The 15,000-nt window shown below is 41.4% G+C and overlaps 1 protein-coding gene across 1 annotated transcript in view; it reads right to left on the reverse strand.

Moving 5' to 3' along the window:
• KIF26B (kinesin family member 26B) overlaps window positions 1–15,000 on the reverse strand; it is a 227,864-nt gene that overhangs the window by 156,644 nt on the left and 56,220 nt on the right. The gene's annotated exons all lie outside the window — the stretch shown is intronic.

Here is a 15,000-nt window from a genome sequence, read left to right on the forward strand (position 1 = left end):
CAAGACACAAACTGGGACGAACGTAAAGGAGTGGGACAAGCGAAAATTGATGTGATGTGCCCCAGCACAAGGAGAGGAATCGTTGTAAGAGAAGGGTGATAACAGGGTATTGGCAGGTGTAATAAAGCTCAGTTGTAGAAATGAGAGAGGTCATTAGGTGACTATGGGCAGCAACAGACTTGAAATGCTGGCGGGAAGAGCTCGAGACGTAATGTAATAAGGAAGATATTAGAACGTCGAGTTTAGTTTGGGGAGGGTAACAAGAAAAGGGTTTCTGGCTGAATGCTTGTCACTTTTAAGGGGAAAGAGCTGGACAGAGGTGGGGGTTTGGGGGGAGCAGGAGTATCAACGAACCAACCTGCTTAACGTGAGCAAGACTTTGCTATACTCTTTTCAGCTTCCTCACCTGAGGCTGCTTACTCTTGCCGATTTGCACAGTTGAGTTTACGATAACTTTCGTGAAATAATACATATTATTCAGCATTTTTAATCTTACAGTGCCTAAGAGTTAGAAACAAGCGTGTACACATACATAACAAGGTAATTGAGTGCTAGCTACGTGTTTGGTGCAAAATATAGAATTTATGTTCCCACCCCCTTAAACACCCATTCCATCCCCCTTAATGGAAAATATACACATTGTATCCACCCCACCGTACATTCCTCTACTCCAGAAAGCATACCCACTCAGGACACGACTCTGGGGGATGCAGCCTCTTTCCTAGTCCAACATATGTTGATGGAGATTTAAAACAGTGCATAAACAAGCTGCCCTCGATTTGATGATGGCACAACAATGAACTTTCTCTTCATCACTACAGTCCAGCAGCTATAAGTAACTTTTAAAGGAAACTTGGCTTTACAGGGAATATTTTTGAAAGGATGGTGCGGAGATAGCATACTTGCATTTGAGCTGCCCCATCTACGTTTGATTGCCCGATCTCACTGTAAACCGTCGAATTTGTGCTTCCCAGACAGGGTGTCGCATCATTGAGTGCCCTGTCCCTCAGATGGATGTTAAGCCGAGGAACCAGCCATCTGGTAATGACTATTGGTGGATGTTCACGATCCCACGGTGTCCTTTGTGAAGAACAGGTGAGCTATCGCTAGCACCACGGCCAAATTCCAATTTCCTAAACAAACCAGCAGAGGGCATCACATCAGCTGCACAGCTCTGCCCTCAGCCAATGATGCGTACAAATGAAACGTTTGTTTTTGTGTTTGTTTGTTTGACCTCTATGCATCACTGAACCACTGTACAGAATGAGTTGAAAACTGCTGGTTATCCTCAGGGTGAGTGCTCAGGAGGGTTTTATGCAGTAGAAAGATACATATCCCATGGAGTTCAGGGTGGGAAAGGACCCCAATTCTCTCTTTGTAAATGTGTATAACATAGTGCTTCCTGGTTAAAATGGGGGTCATTGAGCACGCCAACTGGACAAAGGATGTGATCTATACCTCTGTTGGTATCTCCAGGCTGCCTGACTATCTCTCCATTGTGTACATAATTCCTGAAAAATACTGGAGAGTGCTCACTCGCTGGAGCCCCGGGGACAATATTACCAGAGTCATATGTAGTCATCTACAAATTATGTATGCACGCATCTTCATAATGCTTACAGATTGCAAGTCCATTAACAATTCAATTCCTGCAATGATGTTACAATCCTGCAAGACAATGATGTAACAAGAGATGTCCACACGTCCCTGGCAGATCATCAGCATGGACTTGTTTAAGTACATGGGGAAAGACTTCCTCCTGATGGTGGATCACTACTCTAACTTCTGAGAAGTTGAGCTACTTCCAGACCTGTCTGCTGAGACAACAATTAGGTGATGCAAGACGCAGTTCGGATGTCACGGTCAACCGGACCATATGATCTCTGACAATGAGTCTCAATTAGCTTGCAAAAAATTCAGATACTTTGCCTTTTGAACGGGAATTTGAGCATCTCACCTTTTCTCCACAATGCCCAAAAGGCAATGGCAAAGCTGAGTCTGCCATCAAAATTGTATTGAACCTGTGCAGAAGGCAATATGTGATGACAGCAATGACCCCTGGAAGGGCTCCGGTGGAGGAACACACTGATGGTGGACATGGAGTCGGTGTTAGCTCAAGTAAGCCAAGTTGCACGTCCGACCACATCCGAGTCCGAGGTGACCCTGGATATAAATGTACAGAGTATTGCAGTGTCATGGTAATCCATTAGGCAGCAACAAGTTAACACCTATAACATCCATCCATCCATTGGGACCATACTCTGTGCAGAGCATTGGTGCTGCCTAAGCAGTCTCCTTGGCTATTGGACACAATCCTGGATGGGTCACCACTCTGACACAGGATACCAGCATGCTGGCAATCATTTTTGCTGACCTCAGAAGGATGACAAACAGAGTCAACCCCACCTGGTATTAATTCAACAGAAAAGTGGGGTTTGAACTCAGGATCCTCAGATCATAAGCCCACCACCTTAACCATTAAGCCAACACCAGGCATACCTATACCAGTAGGGAGCACTTCTGGCTCGAGTGAAGGGTTCTGGGCTTTTCGTGTACTGCGTGGCGATAATAAACGTATCAGATCATTCGCAGTCTTTGTGATCGATTAACCCAAACATCAAAACATGACAGTGACAAGGTAAGGTTTGTCCACATTGTGTTAGGGTTAGGGTTAGATGATATGGATTTCCTCTGTATTTCCAAAACGATGATAGTTTGGACTAATCATTTAATTCTGATGAATCAGAGAGTATGGCTACAAGTCGTGTAACATGCGTCAATACAGAGCTGGTTGTACCAGAACTGAGTCCAGAAGGATGTCAGAACTCACATAACAGAGTAAGACAAATGTACAAATTGATAGTGTTGAGAGTGCACTGCCATGCCGTGTACATGTTGAACAGCGCTGATTGTAATAAACGGGCATGAATGGCAGTCTCTTACAAACTGCCGACAAGTGCCCTGAATGTGTCCAGTTCATATCTCAAGGAAGATACCACACTTTCTAATAGCCAGGGCCTATGCGATTCCATCCCTGTCCTGCACTTCCGCCTCCTCCCTCAATCACTCCTTCCTAATCCTCTTTCCTATCGTGTTGTTTCATTTTTTCTTCTTTTAATCGTATTCTGTTCATTTAAATGCTCTTTGGGATTTTGAAGTTTGACAAAGCTTTTTAATTGTACCTATTTTAATTACTTTTTTGCATATTTACTTTCTTATTTAATTCATTACTCAATTACTTGACTTAATTACTCACTTATTGGGTACTAACTTATTACTTCCTAATGTACTTAATTATTTACTAATTTATAAACGAATTTACAAAAATAACTTACTTAACCACATAGTTACTAATTACTAGCTTATTACTTACGAACTCACGAACGTATTGTTTATTAAGTTACTAACGACTTACTTATTACTTGCTAATTACTGACCTAACTGCTTGACTCAAAACTTAGTTACTCAAAAATTTATTCGTCACTTAATTACTCAGTTATTTCTTTTCTCACGAGCTTATCCTTGCGGTATAGATTTTTTAAACCAAAGGCGAAGGGTACGAAACATGGTTTTAACCTGAAAGAAACATGGTTGGCACATCATAAACGGGAATTCAGCAATAGAAACCTCAGATACAAAACTCATCATGGCAGTTATAACGCATGGATGTGATAGAATCCGAAGTACCATGTCGGTAAGTTCACCTGCCTATCAGCTTATGACTATAAGAACCGTGGACAACCTGGGGGAAATGAGCTGCTTCGGCAAATTTACTATACCAGTGATGGCCGACAGCCAGAAATTGCTCATAGATTGCAGTTAGACAGAGTTTGAAATGGGAACAAAGAACGATTATGGATAGGAATGATCAATGATATGATGACAGGAAAGAGTAGAGAAGTTGTTGAAATGTTGAAGAGAAGAAGAGTTGATATTTGTTGTCTTCAAGAAATGAGATGGAAAGGGCAGAGTACAAGCCGTATTGGCTGTAATAAAGAAAAATATACAATTTATCCAAAAGATGATCGAAGTGAAGAGATTCAGTGGCAGAATAATGATGCTGAAAATTGTTGTGGGAGAATTTTTTTTTTTTTTGGATAATGTAAGCACATATGCACAACAAGCAAGTCCAGGTGAAGAAGAACAAAGATCATTTTGAGATGAACTGGAAGATTTTGTTCAAATAATAAACTGCAAATAAAAGGTGATTTTTGGTGGAGATTTGAACAGATAAGTCAACGAGAAGCCAAACGGATATATTGGTTTTCATGGCGGATTCAGATATGATGAAATGAATGAGGCAGGGGAAGCAATATTAGAACTGATGGAAGTGACTGATTATGTGTGTCCGAAATACTTACTTCAAGAAAATAATAGACAAACCACATTTTAAAGTTGGCCTCTGTTGCCAGTCACTGACTGGGCATCCTCCGTTGTGGAAAGCCCTTCCTTAGCACAACTGGACGATTATGTGCCTACAAGGCCTCCATCCGCAGTTTCATGTTGTACTGCTCTCCCCTCTGGGCTGGCTCCCCTGCCTCATACCTTGCTCAGTGGTTTATTGTGGAAATCAAGGCCTTCAAGATCATTAGAATCTCCCACAGTGAAGCTGAATCTATGGGCTTATCACTTCGCCATCGCAGACAGGTCGGTGGTTTCTCTCTTCCTCCAACTCCTTTCTGGTGTTGCACCCTCTGCCCTTTCTGTGCTTTGTCCCCCCAAAGTTTCTGCAGGGCGTACGTGGTCGACCAGCAACTGCTTTCTGATGAAAATTCCAAAATCCAGAATCACTGCTCAACTACATTCATTTGTTCCTCTTTTTAGCCATCATTGGAACCAACTTCCACTTTCTCTTCAATCTCATTCTTCCCTCCAGGTCTTCAAGACAGTCATTCACCACCATCTCAGATTATGCCTCATTCAAAACCATGATCTTTTCTACCCCCATTAAACCAACTCCTCCCCTTCTACTAAATTTTCAGCATCAGTTTTTCTTTCCTGAAAGTTCACTTCTGTATCCATCTTGTCCAACCCCTGCATTCTCTCCTACCCCTCATCGTTACCCGCATCTCTTGTTTATCCGTCTTCGTTGATTTTGTCCCTCGGCCCTGCGGTTGTTGTTGTTTTCCCCATCTCTGTCTGCTTTTCCTTTTGTGCTGTTGCGTCCTGATGTGTTGTGTGTTTTCGCTCTTTCACGAGCCTTTACTATGTATTTTTTTTTTTTTCAAAGAACAGCTCATGACTTTTCCAAGTTGAATTGCAAAGAGCCAGATTAATTATCTGTTAATGCGAAGGAGTTTAAAAGAATGGGAAGCAATGTGAATGTAATAGCCGGTGAAGAATTCAACATCGATTGGTAGTTGGAGATTTTTATATCACAAATGAAAAGAAAAGCAAGGGCCTCAAGCAAATTCCGAGTGTAAAAGTTTGGAAGCCAAGAAATGCAAAACAAGATTTAAAAAATTCAACAGTATCTGAAAATGAGATGAGGTTTTTAGCTTCTGAAGATAGAGATAAGACGTGGACTCAAAGTAAAAAATATTGGATGAAGACATTGGTGTAATAAGCATTGGTGGGTTTCAGAAGGAACGAGAAACATGGTGGAAGAATATTAGAGTACAAGAAGTGTTCAAGCAGAATAAAGAAGCTTACAAAAAGTAGCAAAAGAGTAAAGACACTCAAGGTAAAGAGGATTATAAACGTTTGAAGAAGGAAGAAAAGACGGGAATAGTGACAGCAAACAACAAAGTGCATGAGGAATGGGTAAAAGGCCCAACCACATCAAAGGGCAAGAATACAATTTTCAAACAAGAAAGAGCAATCAGACATTGCAGACCCTCACCAGGACTTGTTTTGTGTTGTGTATTGTGTGTGGCAAATAAACGGAAGGATGTACTGAATGAATGAAAGATCGTTGATTGCAAATGAGAGGTCTAAATGGTCTAAAGAGTAAAAAGTCCGAAAGGGGTCTGAAGGGTCAAAAGGGTCTTAAAAGGACGAAGGGGTCTAAAGGATGTAATTTAAGGTCTGAAAGTTTGGACATGTCGAAAAAGTGTCTTAAAATGTCTGAAAATGCTCTAATGCTCAAATGGGGTCTTAAGGGTATTAAAAGGTCTGAAAGGTGTGAAAGGTCTAAAGGCCAAAAGGTATAGGAACTCGAAAGGGTCTAAAACGGTAGAAAGGAGTCTCAGGGGTCAAAAGAGTGTGAAGGTCTTAAGGGTCTGAATGGTCTTAAAAAGTTAAAAAGGGTCTGATGGGTCTAAAGGCCTAAAGGGGGTCTAAATAAAGGGGTCTAAAGTTACTGAAGGTCCAAAAGGTGCATTCCAATAGTATGTAATTAATGGACGGAATTAATAGATATAGTCACGGTCCAATAATACGTAATTATGTACAGTACTCACGGTCCAACTCACGTTCAGAGTACATAATTAAAAGACATATTGACATTTCAGTAGTACGTAATTAACAGACGTACTCAAATTGCATGAGTACGTAATTAATGGACTTACTGACTTTCAAATACTACTCATTTAATAGATGTAATGGACTCACATTCCAATGGTACATAATTAATACACGTTGTCACATATCATTATTACCATGTCCGATTATGCTGAAAAAAAGTGTCGTCTTGTGTTTTGCAAAAAGATTACAGATGTTTGTGTGACTACAGAAAAGGTTATATAAGGTTTAAAGGTCTAGAGAATGCCGTATGTTCCAATAGTAGTTAGGGTCTAAAGGGTCAAAGGGGTTGAAAGGGTCTAAAGGGTCTAATCTCTAAAGGATGTAAATGTCTAAAGGGTATAAAGGTGTCTACAGGCACCTAAAGTGTCTAAGAAGTTCTAAGTGGTCTAAAGGGTCGAAAGGTCTAAAGCTCGAAATGGTCATGGGTCCAAGCCGTCTTACAGGGTCTTAAGTGCTGAAGGGTTCAATAGATTCTAAGGATTCTCAAAGTTCTTAGGGTTCTAAAGGGACTTAGAGGGCCTTCAAATGTCCCAGGGGTCTCATAAGTGTAAAGGGTCGAAAGGTTTAAAAGGTACGTTCCAATAGTACATGATTAATAGACGTAGTCACAGTACAATTGATGTTCAAACAGTACATAATTAAGAGACAGACACGTGGGTTAGTGACTGGACACAAATACACTTGCTCCATTATATGCAGATCATCATTTTCAACATTATCATTGTTATTATCATTTTCATAATGTATCACTATCATTATTTGCAATGAAGTACAATGATTTTATCATTGTCATCATTATAATTGTAATTATCATTATGCATCATTATCATAATCATTATGTACATTAATATTCTAATTTCATTGGTATGTAATTAAAACACATATCTTCTGTGTTGACAAAAAAAAACACACACGAACAAACAAACAAACAAGAAAAAGACGTCGTGCAAAGCACGATACTTACAAAATCCAGAAAACAAACTTGACCTTGCTGGTTGAATTAAATGACCAAATATGCAACTCCTCTTCAAATTTCAAGTCAATTGGATAAAAATTGACAATCTTAGAAATTCGGCCGATGTTGACCTTTTGGCCGATGTTGATCTCAAAAATAATTGGCTAGTTGAATTCAGTGACCTGAAATATAAATCCTCTTCAAATTTCAAGTCAATCAAATGAAAATTGAGGCTTTTAGAAATCTCACCTAAGTTGTTCAACTTGGGCCTATGTTGACCTTTTGGTCCATGTTGACCTCAAAAATAATTGTTTAGTTGAATTAATTGACCTGAAATAGAAATGCTCTTCAAATTTCAAGTCAATCGAATAAAAATTGAGGATTTTAGAAATCTCATCTAAGTCGTTGACATTTGGCCTATGTTGACCTTTTGACCTCAAAAACAAGAGGCTTCTTCCTTATGACAAACTCTACCATGTGGTGAAGTTTCCTGAAGATCGGTTTAAAATTGTGACCTGTAGGCGATTAACAGACAAACAGACAGACAGACAGAATAACAAAATAAAGTGACCAATACACTTGAAAAATCTTCGATTTTGCAAGTAATAAGAAAGACATCATGTAGAGCACAATACTTGCAAAACCCATAAAAACAATTTGCCCAGAAAACATAGTTGTCGGTTGAATTCAGTGACTTGATATGCAAATCCTCTTTAAATTTCAAGGCAATTGGATAAAATTGAGTTTAGAAAATGTACCTAAGTTGTTGACCCTTTGGCTGATCTTGACCTCAAAAATAATTGGTGGTTGAATTCACTGACCTGATAGGCAAATCCTCTTAAAATTTCAAGTCAATTGGATTAAAATTGATGATTTTTAGGAATTTGACAATGTTATTGACCTTTGGCCTCCATTGACCTTTTGATTCTAAAATCAATAGGCTTCTTGCTTATGACAAACTCCACCATTTCATGAAGTTTTGTGAACATCGGCTTAAAATTATGACCTGCAGGCAATTGACATACAGACAAACAAACAAACAAGCCAGTAGGCGGCGATGGGTCGCTGTGCATGGAAACTATAAGATATAGAGCAAAATGGATGTCATATAGCAGATAGGGAATCACCTTAAGATTATGCATATCAAATCTCATCCAGTTCCATCTACTGATAACTACTCGGTATCCATTTGAATGAAAAGTACCGAAAATGCGGTTTGAAATCGGCAATCCCCAAAGTTCGAGGGGATGCTGTGGGTGAACAAAGATCTAAATCGAAAATCCGGCTTGATTATTTGTGCACAATCTATTCCAGATGATTAGTGCGAATTTTCATGACCATCCGACCATAACCCTAGGAGGAGTAGCATTTGGCTCCAAGGCACCTCCAGCTCTCGCATATTATCGATTTTTGCACTAATTGACCTTTGACCCCTGACCTAAGCGAAATCAGTCAATATGTCCTGGGGCAAAGTTGTCGTCCTAATTGAGTACCATGAACCTGTAAAGTTTCATTCGTATCGATGCACTCACCTGGTCGCTAGGGGGCCTTCAATTTTTGCCAATTTTCGCGCATACCCTAATTGTAGGGGGTGCTGCGGGTAAAGTATTCCATATATCACAAAAACCAAAATATATTTGATAGAGCATCACCTGTAGATCATTCGTGCCAAATTTCATAACCCAACGTGGGATAATGGCTTTCGGAATTGATTTCGCGTGAACGGTACCGATTTTGAAGGTTTTTCGGTTGTTTCTAGGGAACCAAAGCGTCCCTTGCAACCATCACAATTTTCAAAGCACTAGGTCATAAGATGTACCTACCACCCGAGTTTGGTCAAAATCCACCCACGTTTACTACCAATTATGCTGATGACAAACGAACAAACATCCAAACAAACAGACAGAATTCCTGACAATAAGGGTCACCTATTTCGGCGACCCAACAGACAGACAGAATCACAGACCAGACCAACCAGTATACTTGTGAATCTTCGATTTCACAAGTAACAAACAGAAAGACAGACCCAAATTCAATACCCTTTCCTCTGGTGAGGGTAAATATCCAGGCTGATAGTAAAGGACAGAAGAGTTGTGGTAGAAGTTAATTGTTTGAAAAACAAAAGGGAACATCTCATGAAAAAGGTGATATTGGTAAGGAAGGGAAAACTTACTTTGAGAAGCTCTTGAATCACATCACACCATTTGAAAGCCTTTATCCCTGAGCAGGGGTCATCTTTTTGCGGGCTCCAATCATGGTACCCTTTCTTGTGGCAAGGTTTTTATGGCCGGATGCCCTTCCTGACGCCAACCCTTTAGTCTTCTTCGACCCTGCAGGGATAATTACCAGTATACTGGTGCTCATTTTGCCGATCTTCGGAAGGATGACAGGCTGAGTCAAACCCCTGATGCGAACTCAGGAGCAAATGGGGCTCGAACTCAGGACCCCAAGGATCCCAAGCCACTGCCTTAACCACTGAGCCACACCAGGCTCATTTTGAGGAGCTCTTGAATAACGAAAAAATAATGAGAGAATAATGTGGAATGTAATAAAAGAGGCATATGAAGAAAAAATTGAATCATCTACAGCAAGCTATCATGTGCAGCCTGTGGCTGCTGGTTGCATCATTTTCTGGGGGCGCAGCTGTGCCACTTATGCAGTGCCCTCTATTACCAGGACACTGATTCTCATTTTGCCGACCTCGGAAGGATGACAGGCTAAGTCAACCACACCTGGAGTTAATTCAACAGCCGACAGGGGCTCAAACTCAAGACCCCTCAAGGCCCTAAGATCTTAAGCCAGCCACCTTAACCAACAGCAGGCTTAATCGACTATTAGAAGTTTTCAACAAAGGACTATTAAAGTGGGTCTTACTGTATTCTGTCTAAATAATAGGTGTGGCCACAGATGTGAGAATCAAACGGAATGAAGAAGTTGGGTGGGAAGGTCTGGGAAGAAGAAGTGGTCCATGAATATTGGGCACATAGCACGACTGTGCACTTCTTCAAGATGAAGGGAGACCCTCTATTATATTCATCTTACAGAGGAGTCAAACTTATAAGTGGAGACAACTAGGTGGTATTACGAAGGACAAAAACATTTCATGATCTGCAAAAGTCCGAGTTTTAAAAGCTTCCATCAGACCAGCATTTATGTATGGAAGAGAAACCTGGACAATGAGGATTAAAGATGCAAAAAGAAAATAAAAAACATAGATAAGAATGATACAATGGATGAATGGATTGTCTCTCAAAGAAATAATTTTGAGCTCAGAGATTGTGAAGAGACTTAAACTGAATAATAGTGAAGAACTTAGGAAGGGAAAACTTGGTTGGTATCGCCTTGTGCACAAATACCAGGAGATGAAGCTGGAAAAAAAACAATAAAGCTCGTGATAGAAGGAAGAAAGTTGAAAGGACATCATAAAATAATTATGGATTGAAAATGTCAAGAAAAATACAGAATGTTTGGCTTTGTACAAAACTGATACAATGGATGGATCTGTTTGGAGGAATACCATCACTTGACCAACCCCCTGAAAAAAAAACCCCAGAAAATGTGGCAAAACATTTGGCATTGTTATCATTGCTGCTGTTGTTACCTCCGCCACCGAAGGTGAAGGAGGTTGTTTTCACCCCTTTCTGTCTGTTTGTATGTGTGCAGGATATCTCAAAAAGTTGTTGACGGATCCGGATGAAATTTTGTGGACAGGTTGGGTGTGTAACAAGGACGAAATGATTAGATTTTGGTGAACATCCGGATCTGGATCCGATTACGAGAATTTTTTAAGTGATTCTTCACCATTGATAGTAGGCCATCGGCCATGGCTCAGGAAGTGCCTGAAAAATCAAGTTTCGTTCCACTCATTGGGGGAGGGGGGTGGGGGCTAGACAAAACCTTGATAATATGATAGTATATATCCAAATACAAATGTATGCAAAAGTTCTCCACTCAAATAGCTGCAGTTATTGTGTATTTTCATCTTGAAAATCGATGCATTCCCCACGCTCTCTCATTTGAATTTTCTCCACTTGGATCACGTGTGGGCCATCTGACGCCTCGACAGCCAATAGATCGGCTGACATCATATACAAATTACGTCAGACTGTCATGTGACCAGCTAAGTTGTCCAAGATGGCAGCTTCCTGCAGGGAGGAAATCACCGGCAGCTGATCGGCGATTTATCGGTAATTTTGGATTAATATGGCCAGTGAGGATGCTCCACAGTGTATTATTCACCAGGACAATGTAGCGAATGAAGAAGTCAAACGTTTTACGCCTGTAAGATGGGATAAATGGAGAGAAAGTGTCAACAAATGGCTCGTCTTAGACGGTCACGAACGACGTTTATCCGAGAGTGCCGGCGCGGGAGGACTAACTTCGATCATGGGCCTATTGTACCCAGAGTGCCGGCGCGGGAGGACTAACCTCGATCATGGACCGATTGTTCCCGGAGTGCCGGCACGGGAGGACTAACCATTGTGCAATGCCAGCGCATTGACCCATCGAATGAACGCCATTGACCCTGCCTCGGAAAGCTTTAAATATAGCCGGTCAGCCACGGCCGGACATTACATACATACGGCCGGCGGAGCAGACAACTGGGCAGTCAAACCGGCACTGATCGACACTTGAGGCGCACCCAGTCAGCGCGAGGATTGACTTTGCCGCATCACTAGTCATATGGCATCTTCGTCTGGGAAGAGCAACCATTGCCTCGCCATCGTCAGGATGGCCTTGGGCCAGCCCTGCAGGGTTGAGTCGATGTAACGGGGTGCCAGGTGTTATCAGGTGTCGCGGAGAGTTGATTCAATTATATTTATATATTTTACACCCATGTAGTTCGGCTCTAGTGTTGAGAACGTTCCAGACCTCACGGGGTGGGGACCCAGCCTCCTGACCCGTCACTACAATGTTTACATACCTGCTGTTTCTGTTTCAGCCTGGCATTGTCTATCCAACACTCTCTTTCTTTGAACCCTGCAGTATTTATCTGCTCTATTGCAAATGAGGCAGACAGCAGGAAGGACATGTCGCCGTGAACTCTCAACATGTCCAGCAATGTTCGATGCAGAGCGCAGTTTTTTTGGCGATGGTTCATACATGCAATCATCAACAATTGCAGAGTCATCATGCATGGTTTGTGAACAACGTTTCTCAGCCCCACGTATTCTTTTTGCATCGATGAAGTGATGGTAGCAAGTGTCGTGATAGCCCAGATGACTAGGGATTTCTTCACGCTCAATATACACTCGTGCACTCTTGGCGAAACGTCGTTCGTGACCGTCTAAGACGAGCCATTTGTTGACACTTTCTCTCCATTTATCCCATCTTACAGGCGTAAAACGTTTGACTTCTTCATTCGCTACATTTTCCTGGTGAATAATACACTGTGGAACGTCCTCACTGGCCATATTTATAAAAATTACCGATAAATCGGCGATCAGCTGCCGCTGATTTCCTCCCTGCAGGAAGCTGCCATCTTGGACAACTTAGCTGATCACATGACAGTCTGACGTAATTTGCATATGATGTCAGCCGATCTATTGGCTGTTGAGGCATCACATGGCCCACACGTGATCCAAGTGGAGAAAATTCAATTGAGAGAGCGCGGGGAATGCATCGATTTTCAAGATGAAAATGCACAATAACTGCAGCTATTTGAGTGGAGAACTTTTGGATACGTATGTGTTTGGATATATACTATCATATTATCAAGGTTTTGTCTAGCCCCCACCCCCCCCCCCGCCCCACCCGATGAGTGGAACGAAACTGCACGATACAGCATACGGCTGATGGCCTATAGGGCCAAAATGGTATATAGCACGATGTCTCAAAAAGTTGAGGACGGATGCAGACAAAACTTTGTGGGCCGGTTGTGTGTGTGACAAGGACGAACTGATAAGATTTTGGTGAAGATCCGAATCCGGATTTGGATACGATAATTATTTAATTTCTAAAGTGATTCTTCCCCAGGTCGAAAAACCAGTTAAAACCAGTACACATTTTCAACTGGTCTCTATTGGTTCTAATTGGTCTTTAACTGGTCTCTATTGGTTTCAACTGGTACCAGTTAAATTCAGTCAGAATTCCAATTTCCCAGTTGAAAAAACCAGTAGCTCATATTTGTACCAGTTAAAGTCTTACTGGTTCCAGTTGATACCAGTTGCAATGTACTGGTCCCAGTTGATACCAGTTGCAATGTACTGGTCTCCCAATTGATACCAGTTACAATGTACTGGTCCCAGTTGATACCAGTTAGTTAAATACAATTGTATTTCAACTGGTAATATATCACTCTATTCCAATTTCCATATTAAAACCAGTAAGAAACCAACTGGCTTCACTGGTACCAGTTGGCTACTGGTTTTCAACTGGTACCAGTTGACCAGTAAGCTACTGGTCTTTACTGGTTTTTTGACCTGGGTCACCATTGAGAGATAGGGTAAAAAACGATATAGTACTGTGTAGCATGATATTTCAAAAATGTTTTGGTCCCGATATGTTCTCATGGATCAGGCATTACGTGGCAGAGGTATACACTGTACCAAGTGCCCTTCCAGTTATTGTTGTTACTTGAGCCAACACAACATTTTTGAGGAATTTTTATTTAGAGGAATGTGAACAACCCAACGCAATATAATAGTTCTGTCATATAAATATAATCAGTGCCTAATTGTGTTTGTCTGAATTAATTAAGAAGTATATAAAAGTTTTTAAGAAATAGTACATCATCGCTTGAGAATCAAGGTTCTATCTGACAATTGAACGTTTGTTAGGGCCCTGTCACACCTTGACATTTTAGCCAGCATATGGCAACGTATCAAAATGTATGTAAAACGCTGGCGTACGCTGAACTATTGATGTTTTTTTTCAGTTTTGGGCGTATTCATAACGAGTTGGATGTATGCATAACGTATTAGTAACGTACACAGAACGTTTCGCCAACTTATAGATAACTTATACCAACGAATGCTTAGCGTGTTGTCGGCGTTCACAACGTATGCCCAACGATAGTCTAACCCTAATGTATGCATAGCGCGGCAGCGTATCGCCGACGATCATGTGGCGTAGCCTATTAATAGGCTGCCGCTCAACGATTTAAATCGCTGTCACTCAACTATTTAAATGGATGCTGCCGCTCAACGAATTTAATCATAAAAAGCTAAACATCGAAGTGTCAACATCATCGTCATGCCGAAGACAACTTCGAAGAATGCTGCCAAGAAGTCTCCTGGCCGTGGCCGCGGACGCGGACACAAGGAGGATCCATCATCACCCACACCCTCCCCATCACGCTCACCTACTACGACTGACATGGACCTCCTACTCCTACTGACACGCTCACCTACTACTGCTACTGATACTACTGACATGGACATCTACTCACCATGGAGTCTGAAACACTGACGGGTTCCTCCAGTAAACCCCATTTGTATATACCAATTCCCCTAAACGCTGCCAATATGCCATTATACAGTAGCTGTAAGTTAGAAACATGTTCAGTAAGTTCTGTGGTCGTCTGGAAGACGTCAATCAAATACGTCTACATACGTCAATATGCGTTGGAGATACGTTAC

The sequence above is a fragment of the Eptatretus burgeri genome, chromosome 15, assembly GCF_056783735.1.
Source record: "Eptatretus burgeri isolate ZD-2024b chromosome 15, Ebu_testis_v1, whole genome shotgun sequence".
In the NCBI taxonomy this organism is placed as follows: Eukaryota; Metazoa; Chordata; class Myxini; order Myxiniformes; family Myxinidae; genus Eptatretus; species Eptatretus burgeri.